Raw genomic sequence first — 27,678 nt, 5'->3', positions numbered from 1 at the left:
GAAAAGACAACTCACAGAATGGCAGAAAATATTTGCAAGTCATATATCTGATAAGGGTCAAGTATCCAGAGTGAAGAACAAAGAACTCTTATAATTCGACAATAAAAGAAGAACCCAAATTAAAAATGAGCAGAAGACTTGAATAGACATTTCTCCAAAGATACACAAATGATCATAGGTACATAAAAAGATAGTCAACATCATAATCATTAGGGAAATGCAAATCAAAACCACAATGTGATACATCTTCATATCCACTAGGATGGCTATAATCAAAAAGACAAACAATAACAAGTGTTATCTAGGATGTGGAGAAATTGGAACCCTCATGCATTGCTGGTGGGAATGTAATCTAGTACAGCCACTGTGGAAAACAGCTTGGCAGTTTCTCCAAATGTTAAACATTAAGTTACCTTATGACCCAGCAATTCTATCCCTAGGTATATACCCAAGAGAATTGAAAATATTTATTCACACAAAGATTTGTACACAAATGTTCATAGTGGTATTATTCATAATAGCCCAGACAATTCAAATGTCCATAAATTGATGAATGGATAAGCAAAATATGGTATCATCCATGTAATAAAATATTATTCACCCATGAAAAGTAATGCAGTACTGATTTATGCTACAATATGGATGAACCTTGAACACATTACACTAAGTAAAAGAAGCCACACCAAAATAAGGCCATATACTGTGTGATTCTATTTATATGAATTTTTTGGAATAAGCAAATCTATAGAAATAGAAAGTAAATTAGTAATTTTCAGAGGTTGAGGGAGTGAGGAATGGGGAGTGACTGCTAAGGAGCTCATAGTTTCTTTCGGGGGTGATGGAAATGTCCTGGAATTAGACAGTGGTGATGGCTACACAACCTTGGAAATAGAGTGAAAAACACTGAATTGTAGACTTTAATAGGGTTTGTTTTATGATATGTGAATTGTATAATAGTAAAGATACATATAGGATAGATTGAGTAGATTTACCAGTTTCTAATAGGAGTTTCAGAGGGAGGATGTAGAGAAAAAAAACAGAGCATCAATAATCAAACAGTTGAGATCTTTCAAGATTGAAGGATTATGTGAGACTCCAACTTAAAGCAGCATGCTGAGTGTGGAACGGGATTAAAAAATAAATCTATATATGAACATAGTTTGGCAATATTGCACAATAATAATAGTAATAATGTTTAAAGCTGCTGGAGAAACTATAAATTACCTTAAAAATACTGACAAAGACACTAAGCAGCTTCTCAAGAGCTCCAAGAGCTGCTTAGAAAATAGTGGTGCTTTATCGTTATATTACTCAGGGAAAATTATTTTCTTTTTTAAAAAATTACTTTCAATCAGAAATTTATATTCTGCTAAGTTATGACTCAAAAGTAAAGTTCCAAAAAATGACATTTGTATATTCCAAAAAAAAAAAATCAGTGAGTCCTCAAAGTTAAAATTTATATAGGACACATTATTTGGTCACATTGCAGTAAATTATATATTCATAATAAACATAAGTTTTTCAGGGAAATCACTTTAAATTATTTTTAAAATCAACCTTCTAATTAAAGAGGAAATCAGAGCTGAAATTAAACAAGATTTAAATTGAATGACAGAAGAATATGTGACCAACATGGAACTTTTAATTGTTATTCTATCATTTCTAATTATTCCTCACATAATGCAAGATAATTATGTATACCTTTGATTACATCCATTTCATTTCTATATTATTTCCTTCTATTTATTTCTATTTTTGTTCTCTATTTTTTCTCCTACTCTGTTTTTTTTTTCATTTTGTCATGGCTTTATGTATCAACATTCCATTCTACATTTCTGTTTCTATTTTACTGCCTATTTCTCTTCTCTATTCCTATTCCTATTCTGTATTTCTATTTGCATTCTATACCATTTCTATTTTATTATGTATTAGCTGTCCATACCATACACTGATGCTCAAATCTAAATAAGGAGATTTTGGTTTATTTACAATAACTCGTGTCTCCTCCTGTTCTCCTGCCTGTATTGGAGATTCCTGTTGTTGTGATTCAGTTCCCTTTTGATTTCCCTAAATGCCCCCCATCCCTTATCCTACTGAGGTTCTCATTGCCTCTAGTACCTCAGTCCTTCCCCATGCTTGTCACATTTCCACTCTCGCCTCAGCCGAGGTTCCTGCCAGTTTATCCTGCTCTTGTCACCAGCTTCTCCCATCCACTATAGCCAGGACTCTGAGTACATCCGGATACTGGAAGCTCAGGCCACTGCTTCTGCCCAAAGCCCCACCAGGATTGTCCCTTACCCTGGACTGTCATCACCACTGCCTTGTGGAGCTACCAGTGCTCACCTCCTACTGCTGTTTGCTCTCTGAATCCTCATCTCCCATAGGCGTCTTACATGATTATGATTATTTTATTTGCCTCAACACTATGCTTCACAGCCATGTGTTCCTACATCAGGACTGGTTACCATTCTAGCTCTGTGACTAAGACCCCCCCTTCTTTTCATCTTCAGACGCCATTAATGAGCCTAGCTAATTTTGTCACAATTAGGGGGAAATTATCTCTACTGCAAGACTAAGGAAAAAGTCCTATAGCAGGTAACATCTGATTCTTTTTAAAAAGTAAAATTGTTGATGTCATGACTGGGCATGAATTTATGGAAATTCATCAAGCTGTATACTTGTGATCTATGCATTTTTCTGTATATATATTATACTTTAGTGAAATAATTGTTTTAATAAAGTCTTAAAGTGTATTATAATTTTTAAAGTGTAAAAATGAGAAATAAAATAGAGGGAATTCCCTGGCTGTCCAGTGGTTAGGACTCTGGGCTTCCACTGCAGGGGTCCCAGGTTCAATCCCTGTTCAGGGAACTAAGATCCTGAAAGCTGTGTGGCATGGCCAAAAAAAAAAAAAAGTAAGAAATAAAATGGAAGTATAGAATTAAAAGATTTAAAAGAACTAAATCAAAAAGTTAACATATCCACAGATAGAAAATGTTAATGGGATTTCTGCTTGGAATGGAGAGTACTAGGGCTCTATGTTTCTTTCCTTCTTTCTCAATTTTCTAGATTTTCTGTAATGAGAAGGCATTGCTTTATGTTTATGAGTATGTGTATATGTGTGTGTGTGAGAGAGAGACTTAAATGAGTTCTAATAACCTCTATCTCATGTCTGAATAACATTTTTGAGCAGAATACTTACGTGCACTTATATGGAAATAGAGATAAGAAGGATCCTGGACACAAAATCCATTGGTATATCTTTACTTATGCTCCATATCTTCTTTTTTCCCCACTATGATTTTTCCTCCTTTATCTGTATCTTCATCACTGTCTTCACCTTCCTCTATTTCACTGTTTTATTGAAATCAACTCCTTAATGCTATCTCCTGTACTATTTCAAAAATTCCTGACCTTAATGGACAGAAGACCTAAATAGACATTTCTCTGAAGAAGACATACAGATGGCCAACAGGCACATGAAAAGATGCTCAAACATCACTAATTATTAGAGAAATGCAAATCTAAAGTACAATGAGGTATCACCTCACAATGAATGGCCATCATCAAAAATCTACAAATAATAAATGCTGGAGAGGGTGTGGAGGAAAGGGAACTCTCCTACACTATTCGGTGGGAATGTAAATTGGTGCAGTCAATGTGGAGAACAGTATGGAGGTTCCTTAAATAACTAAAAATAGAGCTACCATATGATCCACCAGTCCCACTCTGGGGCATATTTCCAGAAAAGACGAAAACTCTTAATTCAAAAAGATACATCACCCCAATGTTCATAACAGCATTATTTACAACAGCCAAGACATGGAAGCAACTTAAGTGTCCATTAACAGAGGAATGGATAAAGAAGATGTGGTATATATACAATGGGGTATTACTCAGCCATTAAAAAAGAATGAAATCATGACATTCACAGCAACATGAATGGACCCAGAGATTATCACACTAAGTGAAGTAAGTCAAAAAGAGAAAGACAAATATCACATGACATTACTTATTTGTGGAATCTTAAAAAAAAAATGACACAAATGACCTTATTACAAAACAGAAATAGGCTCGCAGACATAGGAAACAAACTTATGGTTACCAAAGAGGAAAGGGAACTTCTAAACAAATTAGAAGTTTAGGATTAACAGATACACAGATACACACTACTATATATAAAATATACAACAAGGACCTACTCTATAGCACAGGGAACTATATTCAGTATCCCATAATGGAAAAGAATCTGAAAAAGAATATATATATATATATATATATATATATATATAATGTGTGTATGTTATATACATGTATAACAATCACTTTGCTCTACACCTGAAACTAGCACAACATTGTAAATCAACTACACTTCAATAAAAAATTCTTGATTTTAGTCACTCAGTAAATTTTCAAAATAAAAGGAATCTGGAAAAATTTTTTTAAAGCTTTCTTAATAGCTAAATGAAGCAATTAAATAAAAGATGCCTTCAGGTTCATCATGATAATGAACTGGGACCGTTTGAACAGGGAGAAGTCTCAAAACATCCTTCATGTTGATTCAGCCTTAATATTTGCCTTTTATCAGATATCAACTTTGAGATAAACCTTTTAGAAGTTGGTCCATTGCTTATAACAAATCCAAAACAGTTTTAAACAATTTCCCCTTTATCTGATGGAGTGAAGATTGTCAGAGATGAGCCCCAGCTGGGGCCCAAATTAGAGTAATTAAGAAGCAAAAAGCCAAAGTCCTTTTCTATAATTGGTTTATTTTATTAGAAGATTAAACAGTATTGCTGGTGCAGAATTTGTCATACTTACAGAAACAGAAAGAGAGGGCATTGTTTAAGTGCTATGTGTAACAGATATGAAAGTGATAGCCTCAGAAAACAAGACTGGGTCATCAAACATTAAGACGTATGATTAAAAAGACATGTAATTTTAATTGTATGATAAGAATATAGCCATTACCAAATAAGGAAGTGGTTCATTAAAGCTATCATCAAACATTCCTCTGTGGTCAGGAGAGAGACCTGCTGTACCTACTTATCTGATGTTTTTGAAAAACTCTTAGAAACCCTAACTATACTTAGGGAAAAAAGAGAAACTTATATAAAACAACACTAGCTAAAATGTTTTGAGGCCTTAATATAGTTACTTCTCTTTTCTGGAGACACTATTCATGCTTACAAAAGTCAATCAAAAATTAAAATAAAAAAAAATTCTACAACACTTAATACTGTTTATATCAGTATCTCCTGACTCAACATGCAGGCAATATTATGTAAAGAAACACTTAGGTACTAAAATTTAGCAGTTGCATCTTTGGATTCACTTCAAATGCTTTTCCCAAATGCAGTGAATTGTCAATATATTGTGAGCTCCTCGATAGTAGAAGCCTTCTCTATCCTTTAGGCATTTCTCATAACTTCTACAGTCTCTTATAAAAAGTAGAAACCTTGTAAAAAAAAATCTGCTAATAACTTCTAAATAAACTCTCTTTTCTGCACCAATGGTGAATGTAATTGATGACATTACTTTTAGCAGATTCTTCTTTGTTAATACCATGTTGTATGGATTTTGTAAAATGAATTTGTTATGGCAATGTAGATATTGACAATCATTAGAAAGAGAAATTGATTCCAAAGTAGACAGTAGCTGGGAAAACAGCTCACATTATGGTTGAACCACTCTCTAAAAATTACAAAGCTCCTTGCTATTTACTAACTCATTCAATATAACATCCCTGAGAGATATGTTTTATTACTCTTTTTGTTAAGTTGCCTATCTTAGATCACACATTCTTGACAGCTAAGTAATGCTTATAATGGAAATAAATATATCATTAGAGAAATCATCCATTCTCCACTTTTTCACCTCTGCTACTACTCCCCAGAGACAACATTATCCTTTCTAATTCTGACCATTCTAAAGATTCCCCACATAGCTGTCTAAAAAATATGTTTATGCCACTACTTCCCTATGTCATCAGTTAAATATCACTGACATAAATAATGAGAACTTGGATCATTTATAATGTCTCCTCTCCCTCTTTCTCCTCCTAATGTTTGATATGTTTATGGTTGATACTACTGTTGTCTTACTGAGTTCCACTTTCGGAGGAGACTCTACAGTACAGGAGAGAAGAAGCATTTGGTGTAGGTAGACAAAGGAAGAATTGACTATTTGAAGTCAGGAAGATGAAGAAATTCTTGCCTTACAGTTATTACCTTTAAATTAGGAGATAAAATCAAGAGGTATGAGTGTGGTCAGAAGTTTGAAGAGAGTTCACCACATATTTATTAAGCTCCTACTCAGGGTATTGTGATAGATACTTCTAGGCTTGACTGGGGATTTGGGAAAGATTTCATGGAGGAAATTCCAAGCTGGTGCTTGAAAGATAGGGCTGACTTAGGCAAGTGGAGGGAGGAAAAGGGAAAGAGAGCATTCCAAGCAAAAGAGAGTTTAAACAAGGGCTTGAAGCATGGGCAACGTAGGGGTGAAAAAGCTTCAGATGAAAGATGATTGATGCAACTGGGAGATGGTCAGGGGTCAGGTAGGAGAGCTCTTTTATGGTGTGCTATGTATCAGTAATTTTACATTTTTATGAAGTGATGCCACTGAAGAATGATAAGCAGGAGAGAGGCATGCCTACTTTTATTTAACCTTTTACATAGTTCACTCTGGCAAGAATGAATGTTTTAGAAAGGGGAAATGGAGTCAGAGAGATCATTTTGATGGCTTCTGTTAAAACACTGGTGAGAAATGGTGTGGGAATGATAGAAGGAATGAACAGAGGGACAGGTTCAAGTAGTATTTGAAGATAAGATGATCATGACTTGGAGATTGTTTGATTTTATGGGATGAACTGGAATTGATTTGATGGGAAAGAGAAAGATTTATGAGTAACTTCTTGCTTTCTGGTTCAATGTAACCAGACAAATAGAAATACCATTAACTGACAGAGGGATTACAGAAGGAAAGGCAGGTTTAGTAGAGGTTGTGGGTGGGGACGAAGTTGAAGGATCTGTTGAACGTTCAGAATGGAATATCAAGCAATTATTAACATATATAAATCTAAAGCTCAAAAGAGTAGTCCGCTATAATTTTGAGGTGGTGGTGAGCCATGAGAATGAGTTCCATTAGGAAAAGAGGGCTAAGACCAGAATTTTGAGAAGCAGCAAATGTTAAGGCCTGGGCAACAGATGATAAGCCCATTTAAAAAATAACATAAAAAATAACTGAGAGAAGAACCAGTTGGTACAAATGCCAGAGAACTGGAAGAGTTACAAAGATGAAATGTTCATGGTCAGTAATGTAAAATGTCACAGAGGGGTGAAGGGGACCATACAGAAGTGACAACATTTGTCATGGCAGGTCAGTAGCATTGGACAGACAAAGCCAAATCAGAACTTCCTTAGTGTGGGGAAGATGGATGAGAAGTGCCCACAAGGTGGTGAAGAAGTAATTGAGGCACTTTGGCAAGTAGCTTGGCTAGAAAGGAAAAGAGAATGATGGTCAGTGTGGCCAGATCAATGGGGTGGGGGCTTTATCTGCCCAGGAAAGAGTAAATATAGGCATGTACTTTGGCTAAGAGTCAGGTAGATGACTAATATTTCTCTATTTTGACAGGAATATGATGGAAGATCATCTCCTGGGAGAAGGGTTGGGTTGGGTAGAGGTTTTGAAGGGAGTAGAAAAATTGTGGAATTTACTCATAGGATATGGAGAGAGAATCTAACACAATCCAGAGTTGTCTTGAGGGCTCTGCTGAAGTTGGAGGAAAAGTTAGAAATTCAGCCTTTGTTTCTCTCTTCTATTTCTCCTTCCCATATCAGCCTTTTCAATTATAACTCCTCACTTACCCCTTTTCTGACTAAATGAATGAAAACAGCAATGGTACTGTCATTACCAAAATGACCAAGAAGACATTGCACACCTTCTGGATCATTAGACACACAGGTGGGAGCAACCCAGGATGTGGATGATCCAACTACACTGTGTAAATATGTGCAAATTACTTGACAACACTGTACATCTGTTTTCCCATCTGAAAAACAGAAATCATATTATCCACCTTATAAGACTATATGGATTAATGGAGATGATATGTGAATAAACCTAGAACACTGCTTGGTCCAAAGGAGACTATCCATAAATTTAACTTCTTTCCATAAAGAAGGAAGAATAATAATCAATGTGTTAAAATGGATGGAAAAGGGAATCATAGTAGATGATAAAATAATGGGAAACAGGGCAAAGGATTGGGAAGGGAGCTTGCTAAGTAGATTCTCATCACAAAGAAAAACACATGAGAAACCAAGACAGAGATGGAGATGGATGCTTCTAAAAAAAGATTCTCCTAGTATAAAAGTGTGGAGGAGGGCAAGGGAAACACTCAAGCACCATTAATCACAATCCTTGGTGTCACTCCCTCTGGGTTTCAGGAGGAAAGAAACAGGCAGAAAAAGCATGTGTAGTCCTGTTTATCATTCAAAAAAGCAGCTGCTACTCAAATCTGGAAAGTCAAGGCTCTTTAAAAAAAAATGCTGGAGCCAAAGAAGATCCCAGAAATAGCATACTTGTAGAAAACCACTCACTGTTTCTGGGAAAATAGATTTAGGGTTGAATTAAGGATAACATTGCACAATGCAGACTGGAAGAGAAAGGAAACAGAATTTGACTGGGTTTGTCTAAAGGTTCCTGTCATTGATTCATTCAGCAATAATTACTGAATACCTATTGCATGCCAGACTCTGTATCCACTGTAGGAAAATGATTTCTCCTTTAAGCATATTAAGATTCATCAGAATACTTGTTGGCTTTATGGATCTGGAAAACCACACACCTTTTAGAGCAAGGGATTTCAGTCTAATGTGAAAGAATATTAAACTGGAAATCCTGGAAATATATGTAAATTATTTCATCTCTGTCACCAATTAGCTGTACCACCTTAATTACGCCTCTATGACTCTATACCTTTCAACCACAGTCTTCTCCCCATGTCATAAATCCAGATGACTGTCCATAAACAGGGGTCTCCAACCCCTGGGCCATGGACTGGTAATTGTCCTTGGCCTCTTAGGAACTGGGCCACACAACAGGTGGTAAGCAGAGGGCAAGTGAGTGAAGCTTCATCTGTATTTACAGCCGCTCCCCATCGCTTGCATTACCACCTGAGCTCCGCCTCCTGTCAGGTCAGAGGGAGCATTATATCCTCATAGGAGCATGAACCCTACTGTGAACTGCACATGCGAGGGATCTAGGTTGTGTGCTCCTTATGAGAATCTAATGCCTGATGATCTGAGGTGGAGCTGAGGTGGTGACGCTAGCGCTGGGGAGCGGCTGCAAATACAGATTATAATTAGCAAGGAGGTTTGATTGCACAGAGACCATAATAAATCAATTGTTTGCAGACTCATATCAAAACCCTATCAAGTGAGTGGCAAGTGACAATTAAGCCACATCTGATGGCAGCTTTATAGTGGAAAGTGAGTTGTTGTATTTCAATTGTACAGCTGTATCTGGCGGCAGGCTTTAGGTCAGAATCTGACACTTATTTTAGTCCGCGTGTGGCCCACCCATTATTTTATTTACCACTTCCATCCATGTCGCTTTCTCTTACTGCACACTTGTCTTAGTCACAGTTTTGGTAAGCCCACAGCTAACCCTAGCCAAATCGAGTAAAAAACAAACGTCGCTGGAGAGCTTCTTTGAAAAGAGGGAAAGACCCAATGATGAGGCAGCAGAAGACTCTAAGACTGCCAACAAAAAAGAAAAATGCATTTAAAAGAAAATATCAAGAGTCCTACTTAAATTACGGGTTCATTGCAACAGGTGATTCACATTCTCCAAGCCCGCTATGTATAATATGTGGCAACCGGCTATCCAACGAAGCCATGAAACCTTCAAAACTGCTTCGCCACATGGAGATTAAGCACCCTGCATTAAAAGACAAGCCTTTGGAGTTTTTCAACAGAAAAAAACGTGAACACGGAGAACAGAAACAATTACTGAAGGCCACAACCTCATCAAATGTGTCTACACTGAGATCATCATTCTTTTTGGCTAACCGCATTGCTAAAGCTAAGAAGCCCTTTACTATTGGTGAAGAGTTGATCCTGCCTGTTGCTAAGGACATTTGTCGTGAACTTTTAGGAGAGGCTGCAGTTCAAAAGGTGGCACGTGTTCCTCTTTCGGCTTGCACCATAACTAGATGAATTGATGAAATAGCAGAGGATATTGAGGCACAATTGTTAGGGAGGATTAATGAGTCACCGTGGTATACAATCCATCTACCGATGTTGACAACAAGGCAACAATACTGGGTTTTGTGCAATGTATTTTTCAGGAGGATGTACATGAGGGTATGTTATGTGCACTTTTGTTGCCAACCAACACCACAACTGCAGAACTATTCAAGTCTTTGAATGATTACATATCAGGAAGACTGAATTGGTCATTTTGTGTTGGTATATGCACAGACAAAGTGGCTGCCATGACTGGACGGCTTTCTGGTTTCACTACTCGGGTCAAAGAGGTTGCTTCTGAATGTGAGTCTACGCACTGTGTCATCCATAGAGAAATGCTGGCTAGCCGAAAAATGTCACCTGAAGTTAACAACATTTTGCAGGATGTGATTAAAATTATCAACCACATTAAAGTACATGCCCTAACTTACGTCTGTTTACACAGCTCTGTGAAGAGATGGAAGCAGAGCACACACGTCTTCTCTTATACACAGAAGTGAGATGGCTTCCTAAAGGTAGATCACTGGCCAGAGTTTTTGAGTTATGAGAGCCGCTCCAGAGATTTCTTTTAGAAAAAGAGTCACCACTGGCAGCACATTTCAGTGACACAGAATGGGTCGCAAAATTTGCTTACTTGTCTGACCTGTAACCTGCTCAATGAACTCAATCTGTCACTTCAGGGAAGAACGACAACTGTGCTCAAGTCGGCAGATGAAGTGGCTGCATTCAAAGCCAAACTGGAATTATGGGGGCAACAAGTGAACATTGGGATTTTTGACATGTTTCAAACATTAGCAGAGATTTTGAAAGAGACTGAGCCAGGGCCTTCTTTCTCCCAGCCAGTGCATGATCACCGATCTCAGCTTTCAAAAGAGTTTGAGCATTACTTCCCAGCCACAAAGGACACCCCCCTCCAAAAAAAAACTGGGAAGGAATAGATCTGCGACCCATTTGTGAATAAGCCAGGTGAATCGACTTTGTCCGTGCTAGAAGAGGATCAACTGCTTGAGATCGCGAATAACGGTGGCCTTAAAAGTATGTTTGAGACAATTTCAAATCTCCATATGTTCTGGATTAAAGTAAAGGCAAAATATCCTGAGATTGCCACAAAAGCACTGAAAAGCCTGCTTCCATTTCCAACATCCTATCTTTGTGAGGCAGAGTTTTCTTCAGTGACAGCAACCAAAACAAGATTATGGAGTGGACTAAATATAAGCAACACACTTTGGGTGTCACTGTCCCCCATCACCCCCAGATGGGACCATTTGTCCCAATCAATCCCAAATCCCAATCAAGCTCAAATCCCAATCCCAAAACAAGCTCAGAGCTCCCACTGATTCTGCATGATGGTGAGTTGTATAACTATTTCATTATATATTACAATGTAATAATAGGGCTTCCCTGGTGGCGCAGTGGTTGAGAGTCCACCTGCCGATGCAGGCGACATGGGTTAGTGCCCCGGTCCGGGAGGATCCCATATGCCGCAGAGCGGCTGGGCCCGTGAACCTTGGCCGCTGAGCCTGCGCGTCCAGAGCCTGTGCTCCGCAACGGGAGAGGCCACAGCAGTGAGAGACCCGTGTACCGCAAAAAAAAAAAAAAGTAATAATAATAGAAATAAAGTTCACAATAAATGTAATGTGCTTGAGTCATCTCGAAACCATGTCTGCGGGAAAATTGTCTTCCAAGAAACCGGTCCCTGGTGCCAAAAAGGTTGGAGACCACTGTCCATAAACATTTTGACATAATGTTTAAACATTCTATTGCAGATATACAAACAGGGTTCTCTTTGGCCAACATTATTAATAATCTATAAGGTATTTTCTAAATGAGGTTCATTATGAGGAGAGAAAAGTAACTCTTAAAGTAAGGGAGAAATTTGGCCCTTGATCAAACATTATTCTTTCTTAAGGACACTAATTATGACTGCGCATCTCTTCCTTGCATCATCTAACACAACACTGTTGGCATAATAAATGCCCATTAATTATCTGGTGAGTAATAAATCATGATTCTCATTTAAAGAGAAAGTAGGTTCCTATGAGACCAAAATTTGACCAACCTCACACATGATTTAGCATCATCTTCCCCATTATCAGATTACTCAGAATGAAAAACATATTCGCAATCTTGGTTAAAAGCTTGCTTCTTCCTTTGTGTATTTCCTGCTAATCAAACTCTCCCAGTATCTTTGTTTATTAAAGGCCAATTCATCCTCTGATGCTTGGATTTGGCCAATGGCCCATGTGGAGCCCCTCAGCCAGAGACTTAAAAGAGAAAGAATGAGGTGAGGTGTTATTCCTCCCAGTTATCTTCCTGAGAGGTTGTGCTGGCTGGCTGTATCCCTTGACCAAAGTCCCCTGCTTCTCTCCAGTGGGACCTCTCTCCACAGCTCTGTGCTTCCAAGGCCTGGGAGTGGTAACAGCCTGGTTGTTAGAAGCTCCAGGATACTGTACCGCCTTTGTCGTTATCCTCAGCCTGCCCTCAGATTCTTTAATAGCTCCTTTAGCAAACCCTCTGTTTGGTTCTCTATCACAGCAGGTAGTAGCTTAAAATAACAATCTGTGTTTGCTTTCACAGTTCCATTGGTCGAGAATTTGGAAAGGGCTTCCTTAAGTTCTCTCATATGGTTGCAGTTATCTGTTGTGGGGAGTTCGGGGTTGGGGGTACTTCAGTCAGTTGAGTCTAGATGATGCAGCTCCACCGTGGCTTACTCATATGGTGGGCAAGTTTGAGTGTGGCACCTGACTTCCCATAGCAAGTGTGTGTGTGTGTGTGTGTGTGTGTGTGTGTGTGTGTGTGTGTGTGTGTGAGAGAGAGAGAGAGAGAGAGAGAGAGAGAGAGAGCATGCCACATGGCCTTTCATGGCCTCACCTCTGAATTCAGGGAGCCTCAATTCTACATTGTGTTGATCAAGGCAGTTAAAAAGATCCATCCAGTTTCAAGGGAAGGGAACAGAAACCATACCCCTTGATGGAGGCATGCCAACTTCACACTGGAAGGGGAGTGTGTAGGATGGAAACAGGAGAGAAACCCACTTTCTAGAAATGGGTAATATGGTTACATGAATACTTCATCTTCCAGGATACTGAACACCTAAGAACAAGATTGGTTCTGGCTCTTCAGTGGAACCTAACCTGAAGATGGGGTGCAGGAGATTCTATCCAAAGAGAAAAAAAAATCAAGCCAGAGAATCAAGTAGATGATTACATTCACCACATCAGTGGGAAATAACTGAACAAATTTGACCCTGACTCTGTTGTAACCAAATAATATAAACTCTGAGAGGTTAATGAAAACAGATGGAACCAGAATTAGAAGGTGGGCTTCCCACCACAGAGCTCTGTTCTCCAGATCAGGTCACCTTGCTAAGCCTCATCTGCCTCTTTTAACAGTATACACATGGATATTTTAAGAATGTTTTAAACAAGGCTTGTCTTTGGCATATGTGTTAAACAAGCAAGAAGAGTCTGAGATCCAACAAATAGTCATTACCAAATCTATTTCCCTGTTGACTAGATGTCATACATCCAACATAGTGGATGTTTTAAAATAACTCAATTTTTTTCTGTTAGAATGCCAGTGACAACTATTACCTCTCAAACAAGCACAAATATGCTGAAAAACCTTAAATGCAGCATAAAGTAATATCCAACTATTTAAATATTACAAAGGTGATGATGCCTCAGAAGAGAATAAAACTGTACAATGGCATAAGAACCTGAATGCCATTCTGAGACAGGACTGCATCAGTAGGTAAAGAGGATTTCAAGACTGTATTTATTAGAAAGGAAAAAAAGGTCAGCACTACACAGAATGAAAAGTGGCCTTTTCCATGGAGATTCCTGAACCTAATTTATCTTGCTTCACTGAGACAGGAAATGCACTACAATGCTCAGGATGGGGGAAAATGACAATTTAATGATTATGGAACATCTTTCACTTTCCATGGTAACTGAACAATCTCAACATCAAAGTCAGAACTGGTAGCCTTTTGGAAAATGGAACGACATTTTGCTTTCTTTTCACTTTTTACTACATCGCTGAACTTTAGCATCTTCTCTGGCTTTATTTTTCCATTTTAATTTAGCATTGATACAAAACAGACCTGACTTTAAGTGTATCATGCAAGGTAATAATTTATGTTGGAAACCTCAAATGGAGGAGACAGAACCACTTTTGTATCTGCTACATTTTAATGACTTTAAGTATATCCAGCTGAACAAAGTTCAGCCCTCACTATTACAGGTGAGGGTAGCTTGACATGATAAACTTCCTATTCCTCCAGCCACCTCATAAAGGGTAACAGACAAACTGCCTTCTCTAAGATACACTATTCTCCCTACTCTCATCTTCTTCTATCTATAATGCCATTAGCACTATTGAATTTTAGAGCTGCTTTCGTATCAGCAATTCTTTATATTTTTCCCCAAGCATCATTTGCTAATTTTAGGTGGGGGAAGCCCTAGCACTGAACTCAGGGAAGGAATTCATTTAAGACAACTATAAATTTTCATTATCTTTGCTTTCTAATATTGAACAACAACAAAAAGTGTCATTTAAATGAAAATTCTTAGATGATGGAATTTTAGGGTTAATAAGCATTTCTCTCGATTAAAAGCTTGGCTATAACTTGCTACCGGTGTTCCTATAAGAAGAGTACATACAGAACACTGGTATGAATGAAGTGAAGACAAATAGGTGAAATTTAGGGGAGGGAATACTGTTGTTTGTTGTTTGTTTTACCAAAGTAACGTCAAACCTGCACAGGTTTTACAAATACTAGCATTGTACACAATGAAATTTTGCCTAAGAATGAAACCAAAGTGCATTCAATGTTGTGGGATTCATGAGGGAAGCATGGTAATTGCCTGTTTTACAGATGTTCAAGTCCAGGGTTGGAGCCCTTAACTCCTCCCACCCCCAGCTCCAACTCCTTTTGTTAGGTCCCTGAAATCAGCAAGTATCAAAAAACTTAGGAAAGACAAATATTTCCCCAGACTCCAGGAAAAAGATGGCAGCTTCCTCCCCTCTGCTTTGACTCTAGATATTGTGAAATTGGGGTTCACTTTTAAGTGAGAGAAGAGAACTGTTTATTTTTTAAATTTTATTTATTTTTTATATAGCAGGTTCTTATTAGTTATCTATTTTATACATATTAGTATATATATGTCAATCCCAATGTCCCAATTCATCACACCACCAGCCACCCCCACCACTTTCCCCCCTTGGTGTCCATACTTTTGTTCTCTACATCTGTGTCTCTATTTCTGCCTTGCAAACCAGTTCATCTGTACCATTTTTTCTAGATTCCACATATATGTGTTAATATACGATATTTGTTTTTCTCTTTCTCATTTACTTCACTCTGTATGACAGTCTCTAGGTCCATCCACATCTCTACAAATGACCCAATTTTGTTCCTTTTTATGGTTGAGTAATATTCCATTGTGTATATGTACCACATCTTCTTTATCCATTCATCTGTTGGGCATTTAGTTTGCTTCCATGACCTGGCTATTGTAAATAGAGCTGCAATGAACATTGGGGTGCATGTGTCTTTTTGAATTATGGTTTTCTCTGGGTATATGCCCAGTAGTGGGATTGCTGGGTCATATGGTAATTCTATTTTTAGTTTTTTAAGGAACTTCCATACTGTTCTCCATAGTGGCTGTATCAATTTACATTCCCACCAGCAGTGTAAGAGGGTTCCCTTTTCTCCACACCCTCTCCAGCATTTGTTGTTTGTAGATTTTCTAATGATGCCCATTCTACATTGTAGTTTTGATTTGCATTTCTCTAATAATTAGTGATGTTGTGCCTCTTGGCCATCTGCATATCTTCAGAGGTATGTCTATTTAGGTCTTCTGCCCATTTTTTGATTAGGTTGTTTTTTTGTTTTTTTTTAATATTGAGCTGCATGAGCTGCTTATATATTTTGGAGATTAATCCTTTGTCCGTTGATTCGTTTGCAAATATTCTCTCCCATTCTAAGGGAAGAGAACTGTTTATTCTGCTCATTTTCCTTTTTGGAGTTATGAGCCATTTGATGTTGAGAACCATTTAATGTATCATGATTTGGCATTTTCTTTGGGGACTAGATTGCCTTTGGTTTAGGAAGCTCTTTTGACTCATTTCCTAAGGGCAGCAGGAAAGGGGAAATGAGGAGTTGGCTGTTTAACTGGTGCTCTAGGATTTTAGAGAGAGGAAGGTGATGAATACTCTAAGGTTTTCTTTCTCCACTGTCCAAGACAGCTTGCCAGAGTAGAAAAGTAGATGGAGATTTAAATATGGTGCATCAATCAGCTTTTGTGTGACGATGCTACCTAACAACTCAAAAATCTCAGTGACTTACAAACAAACATTTAATTCATGCTTACAGACCTTCAGGCAAGCTGTGGTCCAGAAGGAGTTCACTGGGCTTCTCTGGACCAGGCTGGATGCCACTTTGGGTCAGGTACAGGTTTACTCCACAAGTCTTTCTGTCAGGACCCAGAAGGAAGAAGCAATGACCACCTGAGGCAAGATATTTTCATGGTGGAGACCAGAGTTCCAGAAGAGGTGATGGAAGCTTGCCAAACTTCCTAAAGGCCCAATTTGGAACTACACAGTATCACTTCTGCTTACATCTCATTGGCCAAGTCATGTAGTGAAACTCACGCTCAGTAGTAGGGAGGGAAAGAAGAGTCTGCCTACAAGGAATCCATGAGAAGGGCTGGAGGGAAGGAAGAATTATGAACAATAATACAGTCTAGTGCACCTGGGTTTGGGTTCCATTTCTCCTCATAATGGTGTTTTATTCCTGATATTCATGGATGAGTTCCAGACGGTCATAGGAACCTACAGGAATTTCATAGAATCTGTATATTCATGTATTTTTCTTATTCTACCAGGCATCCTTTACCTTTCTTCCTCAAAAGAGGTAAGGAACCTCACCTTTAGACACAACTACATTTAAGGCTGAATGTCTGTGCTAAGCTGAAAAATCTACCCCTTAAATCCCTACCAAAATATCTGTAAATATTAATATCTCTAAATATTACCTTATTTGGAACAAGGACCTCTGCAGATGTGGTTAAGGATTTTGAGATGGGGGTAGTATACTGGATTATCCAGTTGGGCTCTAACACAAACACAAGTGTTCTTATAAGAGAGAGCGAGGCAGACATACCCAGAGGAGATATCAATGTGAAGACAGCCTCAGAGATTGGAGTGATGCGACCACAAGCCAAGAAAAGCTAGCAGCCACCAGAAGCTGGAAGAAGCAGGGAACGGATTCTCCCTTAGAGTCTGTAGAGGGAGCATGGCCCTGTGGACACCTTGATTTTGGCCCAGGGGAGCTTATTTTAGGCCTCTGGTCTCCAGAACTGTGAGAGAATAAATTTTTGTAGGCCACCAAGTTTGTGGTAATTTGTTATGGCAGCCTTATGAAACTAATAACATGACTTCCTTCAGTTTTTGCCTTCTTTAAAGAAATTTTAATGTTGAAAGATAAAATATTCAGATAGATTAAGTTTCCAAGAAAGAGGGAAAATAGATACAATGCCCTAAAGTTTGCAGTTTAATCACAAGCCAGTAGTTAATGAGCTGTGAAGTGAGCTAGTGATATCTGTTCGTTTCATTCTGGGCAGTTTTTTACATCTCTACAGTATCTTCTAAATTGATTGGTCCCTTGTTAGAATTACCAGCAAGGAAACCGAAAAGGGGATCAGAGATTTAAAAAATAAAAAACCCTGACCATCCCACAATGAGATGCCATTTAAACCTACTAGAATGGCTAAAATTAAAAAGACTGACAATATCAAGTGTTGACAAGTATGCAGCACAACAGAAACCCTCATAGAGTGTCTATGAACAACCACTCAAAACTAATTTGGTCTTTGCTTACAAAGTTAAACATCACCAAACAATTCCACTTCCCAGGTATTTACTCAAGAGAAATCAAAACATATATCCACTAAAAGACTTGTACACAAATGTTTATTGAATCTTAATATATAACAACCTGAATATCCATTAATAGGATATTGGATATATTCATAGAATAGGATACTATGCAGTGATGCAAAGGAGCAAAATGCTCTGTGCAACAAAACAGGTGAATTGGCTTCTTTTCCTGAATGTTTCTCAAAACCTTCCATGGTTTCCTCTTTCAAAGAAACTGTTAGGCTGGTGTGTAAATTTGAATGTTTACATTATGTTGAGTGAAAGAAGCCAGACATAAAAGTGTATATACTGTATGACTCCATTTGTGTGAAGTCCTAGGACAGGCAAGGTTAATGTATGGTGATAGAAATCAGATCAGCGGTTGCCTGGGGTAGGGCTGGAGGTGACTGCTAAGAGACAACAGGCATCTTTCTGGACTGATGAAAATGCTGTATTTCTTAATTGGCAGCGTAGTTGTATACATTAGCCTAACTCATCAAACTCCACATTTCCTATCTGACATTTTATTGTATGTAAATTATACCTCAACAATGATTTTTTAAAGTACCTTTCTGAAAGCACCAACACTAATATTAGTTAAATGAGTTTGAAAGCAGAGCGCTTCAGAATCGATCAGTTGGATTTGATTCAAGAATCCTAACCTTCATCCTAATGAACAGCTTGATGTGACTGGCAGGGAGAGAGTAAACAAATAAACGAGATGGAGGCATCTCAGGGCTCTAGGGCATTCTGGGGCTAACCTGGCTCCCAGATGGGCCCCTGAAAGACAGCTGGATGTGGTGTGTGAAGCAAGGATCGGGGGAGCAGAGTGACTGAGAGCAGGCAGGGACTTGAGGTTCCAGCTCCAGACCTCGCTGCTCAGCCTTAGCCGGCAGAGCTGTCATTAAGTCACTTTGCCTAGTGTGGAATGCCTTTGAAGACAGCAGAGGGGAGTGGAGCTTTCAAGTTCCAAAGAGCAAAACAGTTTTCATACAGAGCCTATGCTCTGCAGTATATAATTGCATCGCCTTGTTTTCCTGAAGCATTTGCAAGGTCTCCCATGGTTTCCTCTTTCAAAGAAAATGTTAGTCTGAGGCATACGTTTAGATGTTTACATTTGTTATTACAGTGGAGTTAAACTATTTCAGATAAATTTACCACCGTCATCTTTGTCCCGAAATACTTGACAAATTGTTTTATAACCAATTAGAAGTCTCTATATTAGTTCGTTATCCCTTTAAAATAGTTCACTGGATTCCTAAAATGTCAATCCATTTGATTATATTTTGGGTACTTTCCTAATATCTAGTTCTCCAATGGAATCAACTATTCTTTTCATCTAACGTTTTTTTTGTGTGGGGGTTGGGCATGTTAAATTTCTACTCTATGCTTGCTTTAAGGAGAAAAGAAGTTCTAAAAGTTACCAGCCAATGATATAACCTACTTGAGAAGCAGACTGTGCATTTCAAAAGTCCTTGCACATACTTCAGGTAGAGGCAGACTATTGTACCTTAACTAGACACATGGAGTTGATCATCCAATAACTAAACAGGCAGTTGTCAAAGCTTTCCATCAATTTGACATGGAAATTAACACACGATGATTTGTTGCTCCATGATTTCTCCTCACCAATCACACAAAGTCACACATCAATTTGAAGTTTGGGGAAGTGAATCCACCAATCCTTTATTTATCCCACAATAGACACACTGTGGAACAACTATTATGATTTGACAACTATAGCAGTAGTAAGACAGCCTTCTTCTGAATTCTATTCTTTCCAGTTGTAACTCAGAGTTTTCTGTTGTCATATATACTCAAGAGAAGCCCATAATTAAGGATGCCCTAAGAGAAATTTCCAGAAAGAAATAGAAGAAAACACCCAGAAAACCAAAACACTGTTTTGAAGCAACCATGCAAAAGAAAACATCAAAAAAAAAAAGACTGTTAGAAACCTATTCAAAAAATCAAGAGGGGGCTTCCCTGGTGGCACAGTGGTTGAGAGTCTGCCTGACAATGCAGGGGACATGGGTTCGTGCCCCGGTCCGGGAGGATCCCACATGCTGCGGAGCGGCTGGGCCCGTGAGCCATGGCCGCTGAGCCTGCGCATCCGGAGCCTGTGCTCCGCAATGGGAGAGGCCCACGTACCAAAAAAAAAAAAAAAAAAATCAAGAGGGAGAGCCTGGTCTAGAAGGCATCCAGGTTACAAGCCTAAGATGATAGCTGTAATCCCATTTTTTTCATATATACAAGGTGAAGAGATGGATATTCAATATACTTCCCAGCAGTTCTCCTGTCATCCTTCCCCTGGAGAAGAGAGCCCAGGCTTAAGGAAATTGTACCCAATAGTTTATGTGTGTTTACATTATATCTCTCATCTTACTCACAGTACAAATTACCCCCACTGAACACCAAAAGCAAATGGCAAAAAACAAACAAAACCAAAAAATACCTAAACAGTGCCACTGCTCCCAAAGCTTACAATGTCTTAATATTTAAGACTGCCAAAGGTAATCTTTTATGAGAGAAATTGATCCCGAACTTTAACTTTTCCAGAATTATCTGTTAAAACACAGATTGCTGGGCCCAGCCCCAGAATTTCTGATTCTGTAGGTTTGCTTACATAAGACGTTTTCAAGTGATGCTGATGCTGCAGGTCCAGAGACCATACTTTGAAAAGCACTGGGGTGGAAGCCAATGATACCTCTTTCCCTAACGCTAACTCCTCCATCCCTATCTCTACCTTTACTCTTTTCACATCAGAGATGGCAATAGGCCCTACTTTGTAAAAATGATCAGGCAATAACAATGGGAAGTTTGAGACAGAGAGTGAATCACTGAATATAAGGATGGGCCTGCCATTGTTAGACACCTCCAGTTCTACAGGAAACAGCCTTGACCTCTGGAGACAGGTTGTAGATTTGTGAAGAGGAAAGCTGCCAACATCCACCAATTTATACATCCTCAAATGATGTAAAACAAACTCAAAAAAAAAAAAAAAGAAAGAAAAGAAAAACCCTGGAATGTCCCACTGCAGTGGAATTCTGAACATCACTGATAAAATTGTGCAAGAAGATGGAGATTATCTGGGGAACTCACAGATAAAATTCTGGGTGGCTCTATGCCAGAAAAAATAACCCCTTACAATTAAGAACACGTTAAATTAAACTGTCTGGGCTTAATTGAGTCCACTCTGAAAGTTCCTTTTCAATAAACATGGTGCTTTCAGCAGGTGAGAATGAAATTGTCCAGTCTCTTGAAATTAAGTTAAACCCCACCTCTTCTGTCCTTGGAGCAAGTTCTCTTGAAGGATGACGGAAGGATGTTGCGAAGCGAGGAGGCCAATTCCAAGGGATTCAAAATGTCACCCAACTCATATGCAAGGGAATACCTACTTGTAGCCAACAATATCGCACACTCTTTTGCAATGGGCTGGTTCCATGAAGGTACTGCAGAACCAGCAGCACACAGGTGATTGTGAAACCTGGTGGTGACATCTTCCCAACACACATACACACACAACTTTTAAGTAACGTCTGAGAAAGCCAACTTGAGAGCCAAATGGTTTCCAAGAAAATCTAAGGAGACCTGAAACATCTATGCAGATAATCAGTATCTCCCACCCAAAGATCCCCATTGTACTTCCTCATATCTCATTTCTCCTCAAAACTTTCAAGTCCTTCATTTTTTTAATCTATCTGTGCAGAAGAAAACGGAGAGTCAGAGAGAGTAAACGATGGGCAGGAGGAAGGTAGTGCTCAATGCCCACTGGCATCAGCATTGAGATCACATCTCCCTTGAGGCATTTATTATTCATGCCACAATCACTGGATTCTGAGCACATGCATAAACAGGCAGACACACATCAGGGGCCACAAATAAGCTATTACAACTTTTTGGAGGAAATAAGGAGGGTTGAGAGAAAGCTAAGTGTCTTCAAAATCAGAGAAGCAAATAAACACCACTGTTCTGCCAATGTTTGCTTTCCCCGCTGGCTGTCAGAAGTTGCACCTCAGGCCTTAACTTGCCTGGACAAGGGTGGCTCTCAGTGGCTCAGCCTGTGTCCAGAGGCTTTGTCTATTAGTCACAAACTTGGTCTCTCTGTGTGTCTGAGGAAGAGCCATGATTCATCTTGACAGCTGTCAGTGTGTTACCTCAAATGGGCACAGGGAGCGATGAGCAACCTGGGGCTGGAACTGAGCACAAAGGAGCCAAGGCCACTTCCCGTAACACTGACAAGGTCTGGGCTAGAAGAGTTGATGTGGCAAGAATGCTGGGCCAGGAGCAGCCCCGCAGAAGGGGCCGTGTCAGCACGCTTTCCAAATCCTGCCATTGTCTAGAAGGACAACCTTAGCTTGGAAACACTGGAATGTACTCCCGTGAATAAAAATGTTATGTCCCTTCACATTCTTCTCTTTTCCCCAACAGCACTTACTTCAGGTTTCAAACAAATGAATGTTTGGTTTCATAACTTAGTCAATTCTGCATACTCAACTCTAATATTATAACTTTGGAACAAATGTATACCTCTGACCCATAAATTCCACATGTAGGCATATTCCTAAGAGAAATGTGTATATATGTTCCCTGGAAGATATGCATTAGAGTGTTCAGAGCAGCATTATTGCTAACGGCCCCAAAGTGGGAATTGCCCAAATGCACCTCAACAGTGGATTGAATAAATGGGTCGTGTGTATTCATACAAGGGACTGCAAAACAGCAATGACAAGGGTATGCAAGAAACCCACAAACAAAATGTTGAGCAAAAGAAGTCAGACCCTAAAGAGTAATACTGTATAGTTCATTTTATATAAAGACTAAACTAAGCAGAACTAAATCATGCTGTTACACTGGGTCGGGGAGAGGTTGGGAGGGAGAGTCCCGGGGAGCTGGAAAAGGGCTTTTTCTTGATCTGGGTATTGGTTACACATCTATTCAGTTTCAAACTGTCTGCTTGTGATATGTTCACTTTTCTGCATGTGGATCACACTTCAGTAAAATGCTAACACACTACACACACACACACACAAATCAAAACAAAATAAAAAACAAAACAAAACAACCAACCAACCAAAACACCTACTAGGTTGTCACCGTCAAGATTTATAAACCATAGAATGTGAATGTAGTGAGCAGTGCAAATAAGAAATTCTGTAAGAATTTGCCGTATAAACTAGCCTGCCCCAACTGTCATATCAGTATAATAGAGCAAAATATCATGGATTAGTCCCCTGCATTATTGTCCTTATAAGTGTCTTACACCAGCAAAGGTGCATCTGATCATACAAACTTCAGGATGTGATGCAACAGAGTTTACCACACATGAAATGGGAGAGGAACTCTGTGGTAAAGGATGCCTTTCTCCAAAGCTTTCCCAGGGAAAAGAAGATACATTTCTCATCATCTCTCTTTCTTCCATCCTTAGATCCCATTCCAAAGATAAAATGTAATCACAGGAGACATCTTATCAATAGAAAATTTATTTTGCCTAGACCCATGACAAGTGGGTCAACTGAAACCCATAAATCATTGCTTAAGACTTAGCCAAAGTTGATCAAATATTTTTCCCAAAAAGGAAAGCTTTCTTCTCTTAAAAGGGCAGCATCCTCTGGTTAACAGTATAACTCTTAACTAAACCTTTGCATTGGAATATGTTTCTGCAGAGATAGCTTAATGGAGTTGCGAAAAGATCTATGACTCCTCTGATAAGGAGTTCCAGAACCAGAGAATCACATGCATTATTTCAAGTTTATACGAGTAAAAACTCCAAAAAAATTGTAACATACCCTTTTAAGCAACCAAATTTTCACTTTAAACATATTAAATGGAAATACCTCTAAATTATTTCATAATCCATATTGAATTACAAATACTACATGGATATGGGCACAAAAGCATTAAGGAGTTTTTTGAGTTCAAAACATGGCTGTTAGAGTCAGATGGGGAAGGATGGTGGGGGGAAGACCTTAAAGTTCTTTGGTCTAATATTTTAGTTCAAACAGAACAAATGAAAATCAAATATACTATCCAGTGGCCGTATCAGTGAGCACTGTCTTCCAGCATTGCCCAGTTATTGTAACAAGAAATAACCATAAAGGAACTCAAGAGATTGTCAACTCCAATTTCTTGTTTTTTAAATGAAATGAGAACTAGCTGGTGGCTGAATGACTCACCCAAGATCACTCAGTAAAGAGTGGCAGGCGAGAATTATAGCCAAACTTCCAACTTCCAAATCAGTCTCAAATCAACTGTAGGACACTGTCTTGCCCATGAGCCTCTGAACTATTTGCATGGGCCCATGGCAGGTGGTCCCCTCAGATTCCATTCCAGGGAAATGGAGAATGATGCTGGCAGAAGTAGACAGGGGGAGAACCACTACACCCCAGCCAGGAAACCCATGCACTTCTCAGAAGCACAGACCTCTTTATGTACTGAAAATGGATATTTCAGGAACTGAGCAAATAACTGGTGTTTTAAAATCAAAACAGAGTTTAATATATCTTTTTTAATTCCTATTTCCCAACTTTGGGATTCTCATGTTGTATGTATATACAAGTATATTCAAAGATAGAAAACTTATACAGAGATCATTAAAAGGGCATAACCCAGAATATATAACCATGCAACAGGACCCCCTATGTTTCTCACACTCTCTTATCTCCCCCTGACACACGTCCAACAAGTGATCCAACTTCCTCACTCAGGGGGAAAGGCCCATTAGCAAATGGCACTCAGACATGGAGGCCTGAAAGAAGATCCCACACTCTGGAAGATGTGTTGGAGACATTTCGTGACAAAATCAAGTGGCTTTCTCCCTCAGAGTTTATCAAGACTGATAATAAAGCAAATGCAGTGTGAGACACAAACATACACACACACACACACACACACACACACACATTGTAGAGTGAGGAAAATAGAGTGAATTGTTCATGTGTCCTGTTTTATAGACTTCAATTAAATTATTTGTGCCCTTGAATTGGGAAGCAGGGTTCTGGAATTATTTTTTAATAGAACAAAAAGCCATCTTGGAGCCTCTTGCTCCAAAATCACTCCTGCTAATAAGTAACATGTCACACAATTACAAACTCAACGTGTTCCTTTAATGTTCTCATTTCTACCAAAATAGACAAATCATTGCTACTTAGAAACCTCCCTGTCTTTGGTGAACCAAATTAATTTGATAGTTATATTACAGTAAAACAGCAAAGGCTGACAGCTGCAATAGAGAAAGTATAGTTAGCATTCCTAACTTTTATTTTGAGTTAATATTGCTCTCACAAGGATCACAAGTTCAGGAGACTCCTGACTCATCGCACAAAATGTATTATGGGAAATTATTGTAAAGTTTCCTAAAGCTCATATTATCAGTTAGCTATTGCTGTCTAACAAACCACATCAAAATTTAATGACTTAAAAGTATAACCATTTCTTTAGCTTATGATTTAGCAACTGAGGCTGGGTTCAGCTGGATGCTTCTTCTTGTCTTTGCTGGGCCCCATCATGTATCTGTGATCCCCATGGGTCACTTTTATAACTCTGAGTCTGGGAGTGTTGACAGGCTGTTGGCTGAGGCAGCGGGGATGTTTGAGCCACGGGTGTCTCTCATTCTTCACTGGGCTAGCTGAGCAAGAGAACAAGATCACATAAGACTTCTTGAGACCAAGACTTGTGGCATGTCATCAATTCCCCTGCTTTCTACTGGTCAAAGAAATTCAAAAATCCAGCCAAGAGGCTGAAAAGAGACCATCTTTTTTTTTTTTTAATTTTTTAAATTGAAGTATAGTTGATTTAGAATATTGTGTTAGTTTCTGGTATACAGGAAAGTGATTCAATTATATATACATATATACACATATATATTCTTTTTCATAGTCTTCCACATTGTGGTTTATTACAGGATATTGAATATAGTTCCCTGTGTTATACAGTAGGTCCTTGTTATTTATTTCATATATAGTAGTATCTGTGTATCTGTTAATCTCAAACTCCTAATCTGTCCCTCCTCCCCATCTCCTTTCCCCTTTGGTAACCATAAGTTTGTTTTCTATGTCTGTAACTCTATTTCTGTTTTGTAAATAAGGTCATTTGTATCATTTTTTTATAGATTCCACAAATAAATGGTATCATATATTTGTCTTTGATTTATTTCACTTAGTATGATAATCTTTAGGTTCATCCATGCAAATTGCATTATTTCATCCTTTTAATGGCTGAGTAATATTCCATTGTATACATGTACCACATCTTCTTTATCCATTCATCTGTCGATGGACATTTAGGTTGGAAACCATGTCTTAGCTATTGTAAATGGTGCTGCTATGAACATAGGGCTGGGTGCATGTGTCTTTTCAAATTATAGTTTTGAAACCATCTCTTGATGGCAGAAGCTGAGAAGTCTCATCGCTCAGAGTGTGGATACAGGGGAGTTATTAATTGGTGCCAAAATATAATCAACATTTCACATTTGAGTCTCAGACAGTATGCTTTTTGCAACTAATTATATCCAGTTACTTAAATTGCCTTGGAAATAAGATGCCACACAGAACTACAGTTCATGTATTTTCTGATTATTTTCCACCTGAGTTGGTACATAAACATAAGCAGGTTACAATTTTATATTAAAATAAAAACTGCTTTTCCTAGAAGGATTACATCAGAAGACCGTGAGATTATTGGGGGTGAAAAAGCTTTGCAAATTCAAGTTTATCTTTAGAGCTTCTAGTAGAGAGCACTTAGTAGTCACTCCAGAAATATTTATTGAAAATTTTTATGTGAAATAAGTTCAGACTCCTCTACCTGAATTCATCTATCTCTTCATATTATTTTCCACTTGTGTCTTCCTAACCTGTCTTCTCTTCTAAATATATCTATTAATAAGTAGCCTGTAGTTAGAAGCTGATCTGTTCTGTCATCAATGTATTCGATACATTATTTGAGTGAATTATTCATGGACAGATCTTATGCCTTCCTATTTTTCTCTATCAAAGCCTTTTTGTTTTGTCACTACCTTCACTCTCCCCACTCTTCCATAATGTCTAACTACTTTCTATGGAGCCTATAAGGTAGTGGCTCCAAACCTAGGCTGCAAGTTGGGATCACCCAGGGAGCTGAAAAATAACCAGTACCTTCCCCCCTCTCTGACTTTCTGATTTGACTGGTCTGGGATGCAGCCTGAGAAGTGGCATTTTTCAGGGTCTCCAGGTGATTGATTGCAATATGCAGCAAGTTGAGAATCATTCTTTTCACAGACCCCCTCTACACATCACTTACTGAGGAAAGACTTTATGATACCCCCACCATCTCCCATCCCTTGTCATAGCTCTAGTATCACACTTCTTTCTTTCCCAGACATTATCAGAGATGACAGTTGGGATCTTGTATTTATTTACATCTTTATTTGACTGTTTGTTTGCCAGGGAACACTTCCGTTATTGCTTTGTTTGGTGAAACCTACAGGTACAATGACAACACATAGTAGTCATTCAAAAGTCATTGGTTAAAC

This window comes from Phocoena sinus, chromosome 15 (genome assembly GCF_008692025.1).
Source record: "Phocoena sinus isolate mPhoSin1 chromosome 15, mPhoSin1.pri, whole genome shotgun sequence".
NCBI classification, from domain to species: domain Eukaryota; kingdom Metazoa; phylum Chordata; class Mammalia; order Artiodactyla; family Phocoenidae; genus Phocoena; species Phocoena sinus.
The sequence above is the reverse complement of the archived record's forward strand: the minus strand, read 5'-3'. Positions refer to the sequence as shown.